The 20,308-nt window shown below is 40.7% G+C and overlaps 1 protein-coding gene across 2 annotated transcripts in view; it reads left to right on the forward strand.

Moving 5' to 3' along the window:
* The window catches only part of LOC132824792 (coronin-2A-like), a 153,829-nt gene that overhangs the window by 24,539 nt on the left and 108,982 nt on the right, over window positions 1–20,308 (forward strand). The window contains exon 1 of one of the 2 annotated variants that reach the window (XM_060839543.1): window positions 13,922–13,961. The exons of the other annotated variant lie outside the window; for it this stretch is intronic. The gene's annotated coding sequence lies outside the window, so the exon portion shown is untranslated. Of the gene's footprint in view, window positions 1–13,921; window positions 13,962–20,308 lie in introns of those variants that run through there. 2 annotated transcript variants of the gene reach the window in all.

The following is a 20,308-nucleotide window of genomic DNA, read 5'->3' on the forward strand; positions in this document are numbered from 1 at the left end:
ACAGATTGCAGATCTATTGTGCTATTTTACATTGCAACAGTGATTTACATAACAGAGATACTTCATGGACTGCAAAGTGCTTTGGGACAACTTAACGTTGTGAAAGGCACTGTATAAATACATTCTTTTTCTCTTTCTGAATTGCCGAAAATATAATCTGGAAGAGGACCAACAGGACCTTCCTTACATTGTAATTTAGTATGTGGTTCACTGTTCTGACCAAAGGCCCTTCTATGTGGCTAAATAGTTTGTGAAGCAACTGTACTAGACTGAGTCACAGCATGATGGATTGATTTCTTTACTGCTTGCTTCTGCAGCCTGCTGCCTGGGGTTAGCTCACGTTCTTCACAAAATTGATTCACAGCATTTCGGATTCTCAAGCCTCCTTTTAACAGGAGAGCCATGTGAAAGTTGCTGTGTTCTTTCCTTGGCATCACACTTGACTGTACATTTGTTCTGCCAGCAACCACCCCCAGAAGGCAAGAGCCACCATCTTCATGAGAGGAAATCTCATGTAGGAATTGACAGCTGGCACCAGGGGCAGCAGAGCCAATACAGCATGTTCTGCTTCAGTTGACTTGGTTTACCCTGTAGCTGAGAACTGCAGTTCAACCAGGCTCAGGAGCTGCCACACAAATGAGGTCAATATTCACCAGTGGAATCGTCATCTTAGGAACCAACACAATGTGGCTGGCTTTCTATTTTGGTGCATAATGGGTCACATCCTCCACAAAAAACACAGTGGGTGAAAGATAATGAAGCACTCGCATTGATACAGGACTTCCTATATCAAAACCTGTTGACATCACCTGAAATCCTATTGTCCATATGGGAACATTGTCTGTGCCCTACAAACTGATGACAGTCCTAGCTGTCCATGACACACTTCTTGGTTGATTGCAAACATAACTAACTGCATCCTGGCAACTGACCCAAATGGTGATGTCTCAACTTTCAAACTTCCGTGGAAAATCTGTACAGCCACTTCTGGACAAGCCAGGGAAGATGTGTCCGCAAGTGGACGACCAGAAACGCCTCAAAATGTGATTGTGGACATTCAAGTCAGACCTTTGCATCACAATCATTCACACTGCATCAGCTGAAACCCAGCAATAGGTTGTCAAACAATATCGAACAATAACTGCTTCTCAGCGATGCGGATAAAAAGTAAACAACATGGTGAATGAGCCAATGGGGAATGTCTGATGGAGACTGGTTAGAAGTAAATGATCCTTGATGTAGTTAAGTGCAGCCCCAGAGCATATGGACAAATCCCAAAGCATCTGGACAAATGTGCTGACCTTTGTTTCAGGTTGCAGTGCGAGACTAATGGGAGTTTGAGATTAGGCTATTCCAATATCTTTTGTTATATTAGCCTGTCCAACAGGAACAAGATCAATAGAATAATATTTAGTACGCTCGTAGCAACCCAGTAATTTTGGATGTGCACAAATTAGCTAGTTTTTGCCACAACTTAATGGGCCATTGCTTATGCTGCACCCTCGGACTGTATCTCCATGTATCTCATCCAGGCCTTTGTTACCTCTAGATTCAACTGTTCCATTGCCAGCCTCTCTCTCTGCACTTTCTCTTCATGCTTTAGTTCATTTCAAAGCTCTACTATCTGAACTCTGACTTTCACCAAGTCTCACATACTCCTCACCCTCTATTTTCACTGACTTGCATTAGTTGCTGGTCTAACAATGACTCAATTTTAAAAAGTTAATTCCTCGTGTTCAAGTCACTCTAAGGCCTCACTTCCCTATCTCTGCAACTTTCCCCAGCCCCAACACCCAGCAATTCTGGCCTGATGCCCATCTCCAACTTTAGTTGTATTATCATTACTGGCAGTACCATTAGCTGTCTGGCAACTAAACTCTGGAATTCCCTTCTGAGACCTCTTATACAGTCGTAGAGCTGTACAGCACTGAAACAGATCCTTCAGTCCAACATGTCCATTCTGACCAGATATCCTGAGCTAACCTAGTTCCATTTGTCAGCATTTGGCCCTTATCTCTCTTAAACCCTTCCTATTCATATAACCCTCTAAATGACTTTGGAAAGCTGTGATTTGTACCAGCCTCCATCACTTCCTCTGGCAGCTCATTCTATACATGCACCACCCTCTGATGAAAAAGCTGCCCCTTAGATGCCTTTTTAAATCTTTCCCGCTCTCCTTAAACCTATGTCCTCCAGTTTTGGACACCTCCACGCTGGGGAAAAGACCTTGGCTATTCAATGTATCTATGCCCCTCATGATGTCATAAACTTCTATAAGTTGATCTATCTCCCTTACTGTTCTGCTTGTGAGGCACTCCTAAGACCCATTTCCTTGACTAATCTTTACATCTCTTAACTTAGTCATCTCTTTATGCTGCTTTAGTGTCAAAATTGGTTTCATAATACACCTATGATGCACTTTTGGGATATTTTACCACATCAAAGGTTCGGTATAAAGGATGTGACATAAGTTTATAGCGCATAGATCTTTCTAGCCAGCAAGAAGCAAACAAAATATATTTTGTGGCTTGTTGTTTACTGATGTAAGGTTCTGTTGATGTGCAAGTTATGAATTTCTGACCCACTTTCAGATTCCATATTATGTTGTTATTCGGTGATGATTGGAAATCATGATGTCACTGCATTGTAGGAACACAACAGCTGCTATATCTGGACTGGCTTTGGAACCTGCAGCGTCCATGAGTTTTTTGCAGTGCATTGATTTAGCATTTGCAAATATCCCACAGAGGTCCTGCTACAGGGGGCTCTTAAAGTGTAATACGTGGACCACTGATGATCTGTGTGGCATTTTAGCAACAAAATAATGAATAAATAATCAACCTTGTTTTGCTTGCCTAGAAAGTGGACATTCATTGTGAATTCTCATTCCTTCAGGTTGAGTGTTTTTGAAGAGGTTTAAAATGTCAAATAAAGGGGAAGAAACTTGTTCACACAGCATACCAATTCTAAGTTTTAATGAATTTTAATTCAAGTGATGTGGTTTGTCCAGAATTTATTGCCCATCTCTAATTTATTGTCCATCAGAGAAGGTGGTGATGAACTGTTGTCTTGAAACATTGTGGGTATGTTCGCTGAACTGGGTAGTTGATTTATCAGATGTTTTGTCCCTGTTGATGAAGGGCTTATGCTCGAAACGTCGAATTCCCTATTCCTGAGATGCTGCCTGACCTGCTGTGCTTTAACCAGCAACACATTTTCATCCCTGTTGAGGTGACCTCTTCAGTGCTGTGGACCCTCCTGTGAAGCACTGCTGTAATGTCTCTTCTGGAATTTATTTGGTTCTGTTCCCGCTGCTTCCAGTTGCCAGTACCAGTTGTTGTTGTAGTGGCCAGTGTATTGGGTCGAGGTCAATGTGCCTGTTCATGGAGTTTGTGGCTGAGTAGCATGCTTCAAAAAATTCTCTGGCCGTGCTCTGTTTAGCTTGTCCTATGATCGTTGTGTTGTTCCAGCCAAATTTGTGGACTTTGTCATCTGAGTGTATGGCTACTAGGGACAGCTGGTCATGGTGTTTACTGGCAAGTTGGTGTTCATGGATGCCGGTTGCTAGTTGTCTGCCTGCTTACCCTATATTGTGTTTCGTGCAGTCTTTGCGTGGAATTCTGTAAATTATATTAGTCTTGCACATGATGGGTATAGGGTCCTTTTTATCTTGGTGAGTTGTTGTCTGAGTGTGGCTGTCAATTTATGCACTGTTGTGGATCCTAGTGGTTGGAGAAGTCTGGCTGTCAGTTCCGAGACCTTTTTTATATCGGGTAGAATGGCTAGTGTGTTGGGTCATGACATGTCCTCATCACGCTGATTGTCTGCTAGGCATCTGCGGATGTAGTTGCAGGGATATCCATTCTTGGCGAATACTTTGTAGAGGTATTCTTCTCTTCGAAGGTCGGGAGTGCTGAAATATGTTGTATCCCTTTTGAACAGGCTCCTACTGCAGCTTCTCTTGTATGTAAATTCAGGTCCTGGTTGGTGTGTGTGGTTTTCCTATATACTTTTTTTGTGGTGCATTCACCGTTCTGTGTTCTTTCTACAATCACATCCCAGGAATGGGAGTTGATTGTTGGTTTCCTCCTCTCATGTAAATTTGAACATGGTGTTGATAATCCGATGTGTGTTCTCAATTTCTGTTCTCTTTATGATAACAAAAGTGTCATCTACATTGGTCCTACAGGGACAAAACCTCTGCAAATCAACTTCCCAGCTTAGCGAACATAGCCAAAACCATGACAACTAGCACACGAACTACAGAACTTAATGTAAACCTTGCTGCCTTGAATTTCTGCACACCTGCAGTTCTGTTAGGAAGAGAGTTCCTGGATTTTGACCCAGTCACAGTGAAGAATAAGTGAGTATAGTTCAGTCAGGATGGTGTGTGACTTGAGGGGAACTTGCATGCATTGACTACCCTTGTCAATGGATTACTTGCCTAGTCCGTGATGCCACTAGATTGGAGTCTAAAATCAGTATGATGAATGATGACATGTGTCTGAGAGCCTGATGAGTCTTACTCTGTAATTTTTATGAAGTGCGATGATCTGTGACCTCTGACACGCACTCTGATACTTCACTGACGTGTGATGTTGTTCTCTCTGGGCCTTACACACACATCAGTCTGCGTACACCCTGGAGAGTAGGCATTTGCAGATGGTGTTCCTTTATCCTCTAACTCTCTTATAAAATGTTTGTAACCTTTTTGACCTTAATTAGATTGTACTTTCTAAAAAGACACATCTCATATTTTGACACGAGAGGAACTTTACAAGATCATGGCTTTAGGAAACTTCTATTTTACTTTGGATCAATTTTTCCGTGGAAATTACTTTGTAAAATTAAATGTACTGACTTGGAGTGTTGGAGAAACTGAAAGACCATTCAGCTCCTCAAACCTGTTACACCCAGGAGCTTCTTGGATGCTTGTGATTACAAAGTAATCACCAGTGAGCTGCTTAATATTGGGTCAATATTTACCAGCCCTCTAGGAAAGGTTGGGAGATGGGGGAGCATGGAAAACAGCCATGGATGGTAGAGGTGGAATAGCATCCTGTTCCAATGCAGTACCATCTCACCATCAGTGGGAAAGGTGATGGATAGGTCTCCTGCTCAGAGGCCAGTTGAATACCAATGGTGTTGGATCCACTGCATGGGGACACTGTCAGATAAAACTCAAAGGTCTTATCATTCACGTTTTATGAGGGGTTATGGGAACGGTGACCTTCCTGTTAGGGTACTTTACTTGAAACAGTCATTCCTATGGAAACGGTGCCACCTATCCTCCGTGAAAACAGTACCCAAATCAGGTGATTTGACTGACAGGCCCTGGCATTCCCCAGGTCTCTATCTATCTGGTTGAGTGAAGACTCATTCCAGTGCACATCTGTACCTCTCTGATCCAGCTTCTGACCTCACATTTGACCCATTATCTCCACATGTGGCTTGAGGTCAAGTTTTGGTTTGATAATTTTCTCAACTTCTTTTTATATAGGAGTTAGTCCAGACTCTCAAAATTGACTCTTTCTCTTTCCACCTGCTGACGCTGCCAGAATTTCTCCAGCAATCTGTTTGTTTCAGATTTCCAGCATCTGCAGGATTTTGCCTTTACGTTCTTTCTCAGTCCATAGTCCAAAAATGAAAGAAATGAAAAGGTGCCTTTCCAAATTTTTGTATTCAATGACTGATTCACGAATTACAAAAATGTGGATATATTAACATGTGCTGATTCGATCTGAGAAATACCAAGGGGCAGAAAATTATAGTGGGGTTTGTAAATAGGCATCCATAGTATAGTGGTAACATGGGGGAAAACATTAAGCAGGAAATTGGAGATGCAAGCAATAAAAGTACAGTTGTAATTATGGGTGACTTTAATTTGCATACAGGTTAATTAAATCAGATCAATAACAATGCTATAGAGGAGGATTCCTGCAAGATGGTTGCTCAATATGTTGATCCAGGCGACAAACTGGAGGACAGACCATCCTAGACTGTGTACTGTGTAATGAGAATGGAATAATTGCAGTCTAGCTATGCAAGACCCCTTAGGGATGACTCACAATATGATAAAATGCTTTAAGATGGTGATGGAATAGTTGATTATGAGACTAATGTCCTGAATCTAAATAAAGGATACTAAAATAGTATTAGGGAGTATTACTTAAAGGGTGATAATAGATAAGCAATGGCAAATGCCTACTGAGTGCATGGAGGACCTGGATAAATTGTCTATTCCTGTCTGGCATAAAAATAAAATGGGAAAGATGGTCTGGCTATGGCTAATAAGGAAAATTTGGGGTAGTATTAGACCCAAGGTAGGGGTGTACAAATTGCCCTAACAAAGCTGGAAAGCTGAGAATTGGGAGTAGTTTAGATTTCAGAAAAAGAACACAAAGGGATTGATTAAGAGGGGAAAAATAGAGTATGAGAGTAAACTGGAAGCATTCAAATTGATCATAAAAGTTTCTATAGGTATGTGAAGAGAAAAAGAATGGTGAAGACATACGTAGGCCCCATTATAGTCAGAAACAGGGAATGCCATTAATGGAAATAAAAAAAAAATGGCAGATCACTTCAATGCTTATTTTGGTTTTGCTTTCACAAGGGAGGACACCAAGAACATCCCAAAAATTTGGATGGTCTAGTGAGGAAGAAGAACTAAAGTAAATCAGTATTAGGAGTAAATCTCTCTGGCAGTGTCAGAGAGATTGGGGGAATTCAAGGCCAACAAATCTCCATGGTCCAGTAATCTACGACCAGAGTATTTAAGGAAGTGGCCCTAGAAATAGTTGATAAAAGATGACCATCATTGCAAGTATCTATAGATTCTAGAACAGCTCCTCTGGATTGGTGGGTAGCCAATGTTAACTCGACTGATATTCTCTGCCACAGAAAGTAATTGAGGACAAAACATTAAATGTTTTCAAAGAGATTTATAATATCTGAGAGAGATATCTCAGGGCTAAAGGGATTAAAGGGTATGGGGTGAAAGTGGAAATAAGGTACTGAGTTCGATGATCAGCCGTGATCCTATTGAATGGCAGAGCAGACTTGAATGGCCAAAAGGCTCGCTTCTGTTCCTGATTTCAATGCTTCTTTCTAGATTTAGAGGTTAAGGTGATCATAGGTTTAATTTGCAGATAGGGATTCTTGTTTTGAAATGTCAATCCTTCACAAGTCAAGCAGAGGAAGCATTGGCCTGGAGTTTCCAATACTTTAATTCCCTTTGCATTAGTCAGTCCTGCTTCTGAAAAATCTCTCAACAGTTGTGAGAAGGAACGATGATTAGGGAGATGTTCATACCTGCTCAGTGAGCAGGTTGGGCCAGGCAGTAATAGACGTGCTGTGCAGTGCAAGAATATTTGCAAATAATGTATGACAAAACTACTTGGAGCACAGCCAAGCAAAATTGGCATCTGTACTTCCACCTGGAACTTTGTCTCCACTGTCCAAACCTGTCACTTCAAAGTTTTTCAGGCTTGCCTTTGGCCTTCTCCCATATTGCTCTCGAGTGCACAGGAGTGTTCATTACTTTCCTACAAGTATAACTACATTTTTAACAAGTACTTCAATTGGCTACAAATAACTTTACCTCCTCTAGTGCTTTTGATAGCCACTGAAGAAATGCAAGTCTTTAGTTTTCTTAAAGGTGCCACATAAATGAAAGTTTTTGCATGATACTTTGGAGTCTTAAAACAAAAGGGTAAGATCAGGAGAATTGCTTTGGTGTAAGCAATTTCTTTTCGAATCATTTTGAAACCATGGGAAAGCCTATTTTGAAGCTTCCTCAAATTTGAATGTTATTGATTCTCGTGTTCTGGTAAGTCTAGACTTCTCTGGTCATGAGAACTTTAGGACATGCATAAACTTGCATTACGTTCTGCAAAGTTCAATTTTTTGGACTAGTATTTAGCTCATCTAATTCCCTTATATACTTCCCTTTTTCAACTTTTATTTTTTTCCCAACTTAGTTAGAAGCAAACTGGACAATCAAAGCTAGCTTTTGCATTTATTTTTTGCAATCAGATTGAATGCCTGTCACACTTGCTGCCAGCTAAGCACCTGTGTTAAATAGGGGAGCCAAGAGTGGAGCTGTTCCAGAAGGTGTTAGTGGAAGATCCAGTAAAATTACCTGGTTATCACCCCCTCACAAAGTTCTCCCAGTGCTGATTGCAACATTCCTTGTAACATTGATTGTAATGTTGTTTTTTGATTGGTTACTGATATCCCTAAACATGGGGAGGGGCCAATGGATAGCTTCCATTACTGACCTGTAATTGTCACCTGTTGGTGTATTCGGATATAGGTTTTCTTTCTTTGGAATGATGTTAATATTTAACGTACAGGAATTCTGGAACAAAAAGAATAGAATTGAGGATATCCCTTATGGCTAGATTGCCTTCTGCTGTGTTTTGTTTTTGTTAAAATTATACAGTGTATATTCAGGCAGGACCATCTGCAGTGAGATTGCTGGAAAACCTGAGATAAATGGCTTGCTCAATGTTTTGGGACGGTAATGTATAACTTCTGCAGGAAACATTTTGCATTTCTCAGGTTGATTGAAGAAAGGAATGATGTAAGTCCACACAATTGCAAAGGGAAATCCGTGTGCATTTTTCACCTGTGCTGCAGTAGTGAGATGTGTGTTTTGGGTAAAGTGTTTTTTTTAGTACTAGAATTATTTTTGTGCTAGATTTTTAAGGAGATTCGAAGGCGTCTAGCTAGCTACCAGTTTGTCTCCTAAATGGGCACAGCATAGACATTAATAAGACTGTAAGATGTTGGAGCAGAATTTGGCCATTTGGCCCATTGAGTTGCTTCTGCATTTAATGAGATTGAGGTTGATCTGATGATCCTTAAGTCCACTTTCCTGCCTTTTCCCAATAACCCTAGATTCCGTTGCTGATTTAAAAATCTGTCATACTCAGTCTCCAATATTCTTCTTGACAATGTTTTGCAGTAAAGAATTCTAGATTCCATTACTACGTAAAATAGAGAATTCCTCCTCATCTGTCTTAAATGGGAGACTGAAGTAACTTCATCTATCACTATTCTGTATTTTATCTCGAAAATCTTCTAGCAATTCAACAACCACTGGCATGACATAGCACCTTTTAATGTAGAAACATTTTCAAAGCCAAGTGTTCTCACAGTGGGCACATGTTGTCTCTTCTTTTGTGAAATTCTTGTCTTTGTAACCATGGCAAAAAAACCTCCAATAATTCTAAGTATCTTTTCAACAAAAATAAATCTGTGTTTGTTCTTCAATGCCAACGTCTCATAAACCCAGATGAATTTTGATTTTACCCTCAATGAATTATCTTCCATTACTAACTTTGTCGTCAACTTTTTGTATTCCTGTTCTGTAATTTTTAGGTTTTCATCTTGTGCTGTATTCAGTACCTTTCAACACAGACAGATTTGCATTAATCATAATTTCTGCTTCAATCCACTCAAGTGACTGTCAAGGTATTTTACAGAGTATCTCTGCATCAGTTACAGGAAAGAACTGAAAGGGTCTCCTCAAAGTAAAATGAAGGCTGACAGTTGACCTAATGGAGGTCTTTAAAATTAAGAAAGGTTTTGATGGGGTGGGTACAGAGCGAATGTGCCCTCTTTGTCAGGTAAAGTATGATGAGAGACTGAAAATATAACATAGTCACCAAGTAGTCCAAAAGGGATTTCAGGAGAAACTACTTAAAGAATGATCAGAACGTTGAACTAATTTGGTTGAAGGTAATAGTCATGATTGATTTTATGGGGAAATGGGATAAACTTCTGAGGGAGAAGGAGAGAAAAGGTGGATTTAGATGAATACTGGTGGAAGAGGTTTGAGTTGATCCTAAATGCCAAGGGGAATGTTTTAGAAGCTACCTTTGATCGTCTATCCTAACATCACCTCATTGTGGCATTCTTTCAAATCTACTTTGATGTTCTTATGAAACACTAGGTTGTTTAACTACATGAAAAGCACTATGTACATATATATTGCTGCTGTTCAGTTTCGGCCATGGGAAGTTGGGTCATGTATCAGCTCCTGTGTTTACGCCAGCTTACCCCATTGTACACATGGGAATTGTCTTATACTGTAATGTGATCCTTACAAGTGACAACGTGAAAAGTGAAACTTTTAGATTCATTCTGTCTGGGCCAATATCAATACCTGATGTTGACTGCACAAGGTACAAAGTGAGGACACAATTGTGGTAGGAGCCAGTGCTGAAAAATGCTACCTTAAAATTTATTGTCTGTGATTCAATTGGGATTTGCAAAGCTTTAACATGGGTCAGGATTCAGATGACTTTCTGACTGAACATTGGTCAGTTTTTGAGGTTTGATAGCATCTTATGCTGTGATCTCTGTTGCAATGTTCAAACTCCAAACCTGGTCTCATCTATTTTAATCCTTTCATTCCATCTTTTTACTTTAATGCTTATATTATCCAAGGTTTTGATGTGACTAAATTAGAAGAAATTGTTTTGACTAGCAAGAGAATTGTGACAAATGTAAGATCATTGAAAAAATAACCAGTGAGGAGCTCAGGAGAACGGGGAGAGGCTGAATAATCTGGGGCTGTTTTCCCTGAAGTGTTGGAGGCTGAGGGGTAACCTTATTGAGGTTTATAAAATCATGAGGGGCATAGATAGGATAAATAGACAAAGTCTTTTCCCTGGAATGGGGGAGTCCAGAACTAGAGGTTTAGGGTGAGAGGGAAAATTTAAAAACGAACCTGGGGGTAACTTTTTCAGCTTCATTGCTGGCCATGCCCTCTGTCACCAAATCCCTAATCCTTGAAATTCCCTTTCTGAATCTTTTACAACCCACTGCCTTCCTATCTCCTTTGTCATCGGTCCTAACATCACCTCATTGTGGCACTCTTTCAAATCTACTTTGATGTTCTTATGAGGGTGGTGCATGTATGGAATAACCTGCCAGAGGAAGTGGTGGATGCTGGCACAATTACAATATTTAAAATGCATATGGATGGGTATATGCATAGGAATGGTTTAGAGAGATATGGACCAAGTGCTGGAAAATGGGACTAGATTATGTTAGCATGGTTGGCATGGACAAGTTGGACCGAAGGGTCTGTTTCCGTGCTGTACATCTCTATGACTCTGACAGGTTGGGCAATGGAAGCAGATTCAAAAGGGAATTGGATAAATGCATGAATGAAAATTTTGAGCCCTTGAAGGGGGTTGGGGGCAGTTGATTGGATAATTCTCTTTAAGAGGCTGACAAAGGCACAACGGCCCAAATAGCATCCTGTGCTGCATCATTCTAATCAGTATTGAGTGTTTCTGGTAAAGTTTATGTTTTCTCCACTATACTTCAAATACACTAGAATGATTGCTGTGTTAGGGTTTTATTTGGAAGTTGAGTTGGCGTATTCCAGTGAGAAGATTGGTCTGGCCCCTCCCTAACTCTAGAAAACAGGAACAAAGTCCCCATGATTTCTCATAAAAATTGATTTTGTAATGAATGAGAACAAAGCCTTGAACTGTATCACAGCATAATTTGCGTCAGGTGTTGGAAAAAGCAGGTAAGGAAAACAATTATATAATCTCCAATTAGGATAATTCTATGAATGCAATAAATGCTATTTAACTTGATGTGAACAGATTTGAGTGTGGTGTTTGGTTGAAATTGCTCTGCAGGGCCCTGGTATAACTCTGGTGAGGCTCACCTTCCACCAGTTTCAATAGGATTTCGAGTGATTTCTCCCACAAACGTTTTATACTGAGGATTTAATTAAAATAAATGAATGGCATGACTTGTCAGCTGTGACTCAATGGGTAACACTTATGTCTGTCCCCCCCCCTTTGTTAGAAAGTTGTGGGTTTGTAAACATTGCTCCTGATACTGGAGTACCTAACCTAGGCTGATACAGGCAGTGCAGAGATGAGGGGGTGGTGCTATAATTTTGGAAGAGGTAGTGAGCCCAAGGCTTGCCTGCTCTCTCAGGTGGGTGCAGAAGATTCCCCAGCCCTTATTTGAGGAGAATTAGGAGAGGTTTTTTGGTTTTTCCAGCTAATGTTGCACATTATTGTTAATGGGAGCTTGCTTGTGCAGACCGATTACAGCATTTCCTACTTTACAACAGTAACTATACTTCAGAAGCATTAAATAGGCTGTGATGTATTTTGGAGTATGAAGAGTACTAGTACAAGAGTACTAGTTCAATGTCCGTTGTTGGGGCAGACTTGGATTTTGCTGTGATTTTTATTTTAAACAAAAGCCTGGTTGCAAATGTCCCTTAGTATTTTATGGGATTTAAGTTTTCATGTTCTGACCTAAATAAACCCAGTGCAGCTTTGATAATCTGGATTATGTGAGATTGGTATATTAATATTTGAATTTTGCACGTATGCACTGAGCTAGCTAATGTTCGTGAATGTGGCCGAGAGGATATGTCTGCTCTGAGGAATTTGAGAGAATATTAGCGCTGGAAAGTGAAGCAGGGTGAAAATGTATCTGTGAAAGATGCCATTCCTATTGCTTTCATTTTGTTATGGTCTTGAGGTTAGGTAAATATCTATGGCTCTTTGTCAATACGACTTTAACGCAGACAGTAACAGTGCTATTTATATTTTGCCCAAGCTAGTAAAACACCAGGGAGCCGATTAGAATGTGAAGCATTATAATTGGCAATTCCACCTTGTTCTTAACTGTAATCCACATGCCCAGCATATCCTCCAGGGCAAGCTGTTGTATTTCCTTGCCCCTTTTACCCACTAGATAGAGCCAGTAAACCCTGTATTGACAATAAGATGTGTTTATAAAAACTGTTAAACAACAGGAATTCTTTCATAACTTCCAACTTTCTTCAAAGTAAACATTTCAAGAACAAATAATGAAGATTGGTTGAGTGCACAGACCTTCATTGGACCATTGAAACAGCTGAACCCCAATTGCTGACAGACAACTCTAGTTCTTTGATCTCCTCTGTCAACTGCATGATGTCTATATATACCAGTAAGAGGTTTCGAGCAGTAATGGATTGTGCTATTGATACATGATGATGTCAATCATGAAATTTGTAGCTTTGCATTAAGGGTCTGTGGAGACATGGAGATTGAATGGAGGGGCAATTCTTAATGTGGGAATTATGAACAGCCTATGGTGTATGCTGGGGACATAGCTTGGCGCAGGGGTTATGAAAGGGCATGGGCAGTGTTTTAAGGGGTCAGGAGATGTTAAGGGTGAATGTTAGAGGGCCCTAATGTTTTCATTATAACTGCAATGAAATGCCACAGTATCACAAACCTTTTATAAATAGCTGGCCTTGGCATCCCAGCTCTGTGAATGCTTCTGAACTTTTACCCCTGATGGGACAGCTTGAACCTAGCCCACCATAATGAAGATCCTAACCTTGCAGGCACCTTCTTCTGAAGCAGAATGGTTAGTTTGGGACATTTCTCATTGCCTGCAAGCTGACATGGTGAAAATCCAAGCCCTAAATGCACCTCGCATAAAAATCTGATGGGGAGTTTGGGAGTAAACTTAGTTTTAACCAGATTATGAACTGACACACTCATAAACAGGCAAAATTATACAGCTGAAAGACTGGAAGTTGACTATATTATCGTAATCTCTGAGTAGTCAGTGGAGGGTGTGAGTGAGAAGGCTCTCTGTTGGTAAGTTTTTAATCTCAGACAAAGTGCATTATTATTTATGTGATTTATGCTGTAAAATTTAACTGATGTGTATACCCTCTGCATTGCATTTCAACTGCTTAGTGTGTGTTTTTACATTTGATCATGTGGACCTCTTGATCAACTGGCACAGTCCTGTTCAAGTAGGTGCCAGTTAATGATAAGCAGAGCAGTGTCCAAATTAACCCTGTTTGCATTGTCTCAACCCAGGAGCCTGGTCTTGACTTCTGTGATAAGCGGTGCATAGCCAAGTTTTTCATGAACTCAGAAGCTGTGGTCTTGGAATTTAATGGAAAGGTTAGTGTTGGGATTGCAGGATGAGATGACTCCATTGGTGAAATTTCCAATAGTAAATTTGTAGCACTCTTATTGCAGCAGGCAAGTGTATTAAGAGGTTCTTTCAATGTGATTAAAATGGTTGCAGCAAAGCAGAGTTGGCCTTGGCACTCTTTGTTCTGTTCACAAATGTATTTGAATGATTTCTTCAGTAAATATTGAAACAAGTCCATTAGATATGAAACTTGTTTATAAATGCATTACCAATGGCTGTAATCGTTTACAACACTGTTCTCAACTTCTGTCAAGCAGTTGTGCCCCACCCATACGTCAGGTTTAAGATGAAGTGAGGAATGGTACAAAGGTCAATTGTTGATTAACTGTGGCTTTTTATTTCCTTTGTGGTTCTTAGTCCATTTGTCCCAGTAAGGGTTAGTACTGTCATTGAAAAAGTGGCAAAGAATTTATTTTAAAATTCATGCCCAAGGCCTTTTTTTAATGTGTTTTCTCTCTCTCTCTCTCTCTCTCTCTCTGTCTGTCTCTCTCTCTCTCTCTCTCTCTCTCTCTCTGACCCGTCCCCACCACATTCTGAAACATGTATAAACTTCTGTTTAATAACCGTTTGTCTTCCATGCTTTTAAAATCATTATCAAAATCGAACTGTCAGGCATCCAAACTTCACAAAGGCCTGCTCACACATCACCCCTGTGCTCGATGGCTTACAGTAGCTTCCAGTTAAACAATACCTGGATCATAAAATTCACATCCTTGTGTTGAAATCTCTCTATGGCCTCCCCTCTCCTCATTTCCCCTGATAAAATGGTCCATTACATACTCCTTTGTTTAAGACAGGAATCAATCAAGGTTCTGTCATCAACCCAACGCTCTCTCTCTTTTTCAATATTCCTAGCTATCACACTCAGACTAGAACAAGCTCCCTGCTGGAGCGCAACTTAGTTATCAAATAAGTAGTAAATTATTTAATCTCCGACTGTGTGTGTTTATTTGAAGGTTTCAACATCAAACATGTTGTACCACCCAGTCATGCTCCCTATCTTACAGCATGGGGGAGGTGAAATATAGGAAGTGTACAAGGGACATGTCTGGAATTATTCCGTCATTGTTGTCTGTAAAAGATACTACATACCATGTGGGAGAACAGACGCAGCAACATCATGTCCTCTCATAAGCAGGCACAGAGGCTACAATCATTTCACCGTTAATATCATTGCATTGGCCATACATTTCAGATATCAGATAACGGGCTTCCAAAGCTTAGTGGTCTTCTCCCAGCTCGGTCAGGGGAGATTGACCAGAGGGCACCAGAAGCAAGCAAAAGATGTGCTGAAAGTACGCAACATTGGTACCTCCTGGGAGACTGATTCCCTGAATTGAACTAGATAGAGATTGTGTATATGGGTCGGATGTAGACATTTTGAGAACCAAAGATGACAAAATGAAGAGGGAAAGTGAATGGCAAAAAGAATCTTTGGGTAAAGTAACACAGGATAATCTCAAAGATGATTTTTTTTCTGTAATGATTGGCTCACCATCAGTCAAAATATGACAACACACTTCTCTGAGGTAGCATGATTATTCAGATTAAAAATAAGTTTAAAGAAAAAAGTAGTTCTGTATCAGCCTGCTCCCTAGGAAAAAGAAATATCGCCATGCATTGTCATCAAGGGAGTCAAGCTGAATCTCATCATGCAATTTAACTATTTGGGGGAGCATTGTCTCATTTGATGTGCCATAGACCTGGAAGTTGATAGTAGACTATAAAGTAAACAGTGTATTTGGCAGTCTCTGTACAAATGAGTGTGCACTACCCACAAGTTTGTAACACAGACCAAACTCTTAAGCATGCAAAGGTGTCATCCTCACCACCCTTTCTTTGTGTTACTGAGACATGGTTCTGTACCACTGTCATGTGTGCCTTGCAGAGCATTTTCACCGGCACTGGCTCCACAGCATCTTCAACATCCACTACATCACAAACATTGAAGTCTTGTGAACCACTAAGTTCACTGGCATCATGACCATTCTCCTACAAATCTAATTATGTTGGGCAGATGACATGACCTAAGACAATAAGAACAAGGAGCAGAACTAACCCATTCAACCCATCAAATTTAACCATAATTCAGTGAGCTCCTGGCTGATTTGATAATCCTCGACACTACTTTCCTGCCCTTTCTCCATAACCCTCGGAACAGGCCCTTCCACCGATCAAGCCTTTGCCGATTCCTATTCCCTATTACATACTCTACTTATTGTCCAGGCTGAGATAGCCAGATTTTTAATGACGCAGCTCAACAGCTCTCTCTGTAGTAAGGAACTCCACAGATTCAATGCCCAAAAACAAACCTAATCTTTGTCTTAACTGTGCAGCTCCTTACTCTGAGATTATGCTCTTTGGTCCTAGGCTGTCCCACAGAGGCAAGAAAACTTTCCAGATCTACCCAGTTGAGTTCTCTAAGAATTTTGTATATGAAAATAAGGTCTCTTCTCATTCTTCTCAACTCCAGTGGATACAACCCCAACCTTTTGAACTTCACCTCATAAGACAGTCCCTCCATTCCTGGGCTCAGGTCCATAAGCCTTGCCTGGATTGCCTACAAATCCCGTGTCTCTTTTCTTGGATATGGGAATGTAAAGTGTTCACAGTATTCCAGATGTGACCTGTATAGTTTCAGCAATTCCCTTTGAAATAAAGGCCAACATTCCACTTGCCTTCCCATTTCCTGTGGAAGATGAATGCTAACCTGTTGCAAATCCCTCTGCTCTGTAGTTTTCAGCAGTCCTTCTCCATTTGATTAATATTCAGCTCTGTATTCTTCAGTATTCAAAGTGCATAACCTCTTATTTTCCCACACTTTATTCCATCTGCCAAGTTTTTGCACCCTTGCTTAATCTGCCTGTATCTCTCTGCGGGCTCCTTTTGTGACATCCTCACCATTTGCCTTCCCACCTTTTTTTGTCATTTTTGTGTTCCCTGGATAGATGATAGTTGTCCGCTCAAGCAGAGGGCTGAACAGTAGTGAATGGATTAGGAATGCCCCATGCAAATGTTTAAAGGACATCCTTAGGACGTTCATCTGTGTGACCATTGATCACTGCCATTGGGAGTGACCATTGATTGTGTTGCTTGACACTGCTGCATCAGGAGTGCTACAGACACTTTTTTGATGTCCATTGTGAGTGACGAGAGGATAGATTGGCCAGGGTGTGGTTCAGCATGACCATGGAAGGTTTTGAAGCAAGGATTTTAATATGCATGGAGTGATGGAAGACTGGGATTTAGAGTCGTAGAGATGTACAGCACGAAAACAGATCTTTCGGTCCAACTCGTCCACGCCGATCGGATATCCTAACCTAATCTAGTCCCATTTACCAGCACTTGGCTCATATCCCTCTAAACCATTCCTATTCATATACCCATCCAGATGCCTTTTAAATGTTGCATTTGTACCAGCGAACATATAAGAGCTTCTAAAGTATGCAAAAAGGAAATGCTTGGTATAGACAAACATAGGCCCTTTTTAGTCTGGAATGGGGGCGTTGATGATGGCGAACAATGAAATGGCAGAGTAATTAAACAACTATTTTTCTTATTTGTCTACAAAAGTCACAAAAAGCTTCTTGAAAGTGCTAGCCAAATTCCCCTCTAATCTGCCTGGGTGTGCATGCCCCTGTTCGCTCCGAGGGTCTGTGCACTGTGGTCAGCATTCGCAGCATTGATCTTCCATTCTGGAAGTCACTGCTGTGTGTGGTCCTTGGAGGCTTAGAGAAGAAATATAAGAATGGGAACGCTGGAGCTAGGGTCCTTTGGGAAGAAGAAATTTGAAGAAAATTATTATCCGTGTAAGAATAAATTAGGGCTGGAGAAATAAACGGGACTGAAAGCTGAGAAATCCCCGGGGCTTGATAATTTACATCCAGGGTATTAAAGGAGATTGCCATTGGTTCAAGAACAAATAAGTCCCAGCTTATTGGTGGTTGGCGATTGTAACTTCTGTTTATAAAAGTAGGGAGGCACAAAAAATGGGAATTATACTGCGGACCTTAAAATTAGTGATAGGAAAATGATGGGAATCTCTTATAAGGATGTGAGAACAGGACATTTTTAAAAAACCCAATGGTATTACACAAAGTCAATGGATTTAATAAAGGCAAATCATGTTTGACAAATCTATTAGTGTTTTTTGAGGACATGACCGGCAGAATAGGTAGGCAGAGTCAATGGATGTGTTTGGATTTTCAGAAAACTTTTAATAAAATCCCACATTCAGAGGTCTTTGCTCAAAATCAGAGCTCGTGGGATTGTTGGTAATATGCTGACATGGATTGAGGCCATCAGAAAACAACAGTATGAATAATAAGCCATTTTATTGTGAGTGAAAGCCCATTACAAATGAGGTACTGCAGGGATTGCTGCTTGGACCCAACTATTCACAATATATTTCAATGATTTGAATAAGGGAAATGGTAATATTTTCAAGTTTTGCTGATGATACAAAACTGGGTGGATTTGTGAGAAGAATACCTGGAGGTTTCGTGGTGACTTAGTCAAGTTGAGTGAGTGGGCACATACCCATTTGATGTGGTACAATGTGAGTAAATATGAAGTTATATGCTTCAGTGTGAAAATCAGAAATTATTTTAACTGCTGAGAGGGAGAAGTTGATGTGCGTAGTGACTGATGTACAAGGACACAGATCACTGCGCGTAAACTTGCGGATGTAGCAAGCAGTCCAGAAGACAACAGGTTTGTTGGCCTTCGTTGCAAGAGGGCTTGAGTACAGGAGCAAAGTAGTCTTACTGCAACTGAGCAGGGTCTTGGTGAGACTACGCCAGCAGCATTGGGAAAACTTTGCAGGTCTGAGAGAAAGAAGTGGGCACTAACTGGATGGCTCTTTCAAAGAGCCAATCCAGGCACAATAGGCTGATCGGCCTCGTTTTATACTGAATAACACAATGATTCAGGCTTTCCTGACTAAACCAGACCCAGAAGTGGTACGTATTACAATGTGACAGCTGCAATATTCTTATCCCCTGATCAAGCTGCTCCCATTTCCCTTCAGGTCACGCTGAAATGATAAGTTTCCCTGTTTGGTAACCTAATATAAAATTAATAAATAATCTCAGATTGACTAAGTGAGGGTTTCTTTTTCCCTCTTTGATTAATGTAGTAGATATTCTTTAATTTGTTTGGAGATTGTGGTGCCATATGTACTTCCTGATGCTTTCATATTTACAAATGTCGAGATGGATTTCTATTGTATCATCCACTACTTTGGTGCACTCCATTGCCTCACCAGCCAGTGATGTGCTTTTGAAGTATAGTCACCATTTTATTGTAGGAAATACAGCAGCCAGCTTGTGCACAGCATGGTCCTGCAAGCAGGTTGGGTGATGCTAACTGCATCATCTGTTGTTTTCTTTTGTGTAATGTTGGTTGAATTTTAGATATTGGCCAGGAAAACTCCCCTGCTCTTCACCTACACAGAGTCATAGAGGTTTTACAGTTCAGAGAGAGTCCCTTCGGCCCATGGTGTTGCATTTGAGCCAGTTTTCAAATGTCCATCTGCTTTAATCCCATTTTCCAGCACTTGCCCCATAACCTTATGTGCAGTCACATTTCAAGTGTCTGTCTAAATCATTCTTAAATTTCTTGAAGGTTCCTGCCTCTCCCACCACTTTAAGACAGCAAATTTCAGATACCCACAACCCTCTATGCCTGGTCATTAACCCCTCTACTAAGGGTAAACGTTTCTTCCCATCTATCCCATCTATGCACCTAAGAACTTTGTATACCTCAATCAGATCACCCCTCAGACTTTCCTGTTTTAAGAAAAACAACCTGAGCCTGTCTAGTCTCTCTTCATAGCTTCAGCCCAAACAACAGCCTGGTGAATCCCCTCTGGCCCATCCTTTCTACAGGGAGTCACCAGAAATGCACACTGAACTCTAGCCGAGGTCTAACTAAGGTTATATACAGCTACGTCATTGCCTCCCTGCTCTTGATTTGATGCTTTGACTATTAAAGGCAAGTGTCCCATATGCTGTTTTAACTATCTTATCAACCTATCCTAATGGTCTTGAGGATTTATGCACATCCACATGATGACCCTCTTTATTTCTTCAGGTCCTACCATTTAATACGTATGCCTTGTCTTGTTAGATTAAATTTAGGTTAGATTCCCTACAGTATGGAAACAGGCCATTTGGTCCAATAAGTCCACACCGACCCTCCGAAGAGTAACCCACCCATACCATTCCCCATATTTACCCCTGACTAATGCGCCGAACACTATGGGCGATTTACCTTGGCCAATTCACCTGACCCGCACATTTTTGGATTGTGG

The sequence above is a fragment of the Hemiscyllium ocellatum genome, chromosome 2, assembly GCF_020745735.1.
Source record: "Hemiscyllium ocellatum isolate sHemOce1 chromosome 2, sHemOce1.pat.X.cur, whole genome shotgun sequence".
Classification (NCBI taxonomy): Eukaryota; Metazoa; Chordata; class Chondrichthyes; order Orectolobiformes; family Hemiscylliidae; genus Hemiscyllium; species Hemiscyllium ocellatum.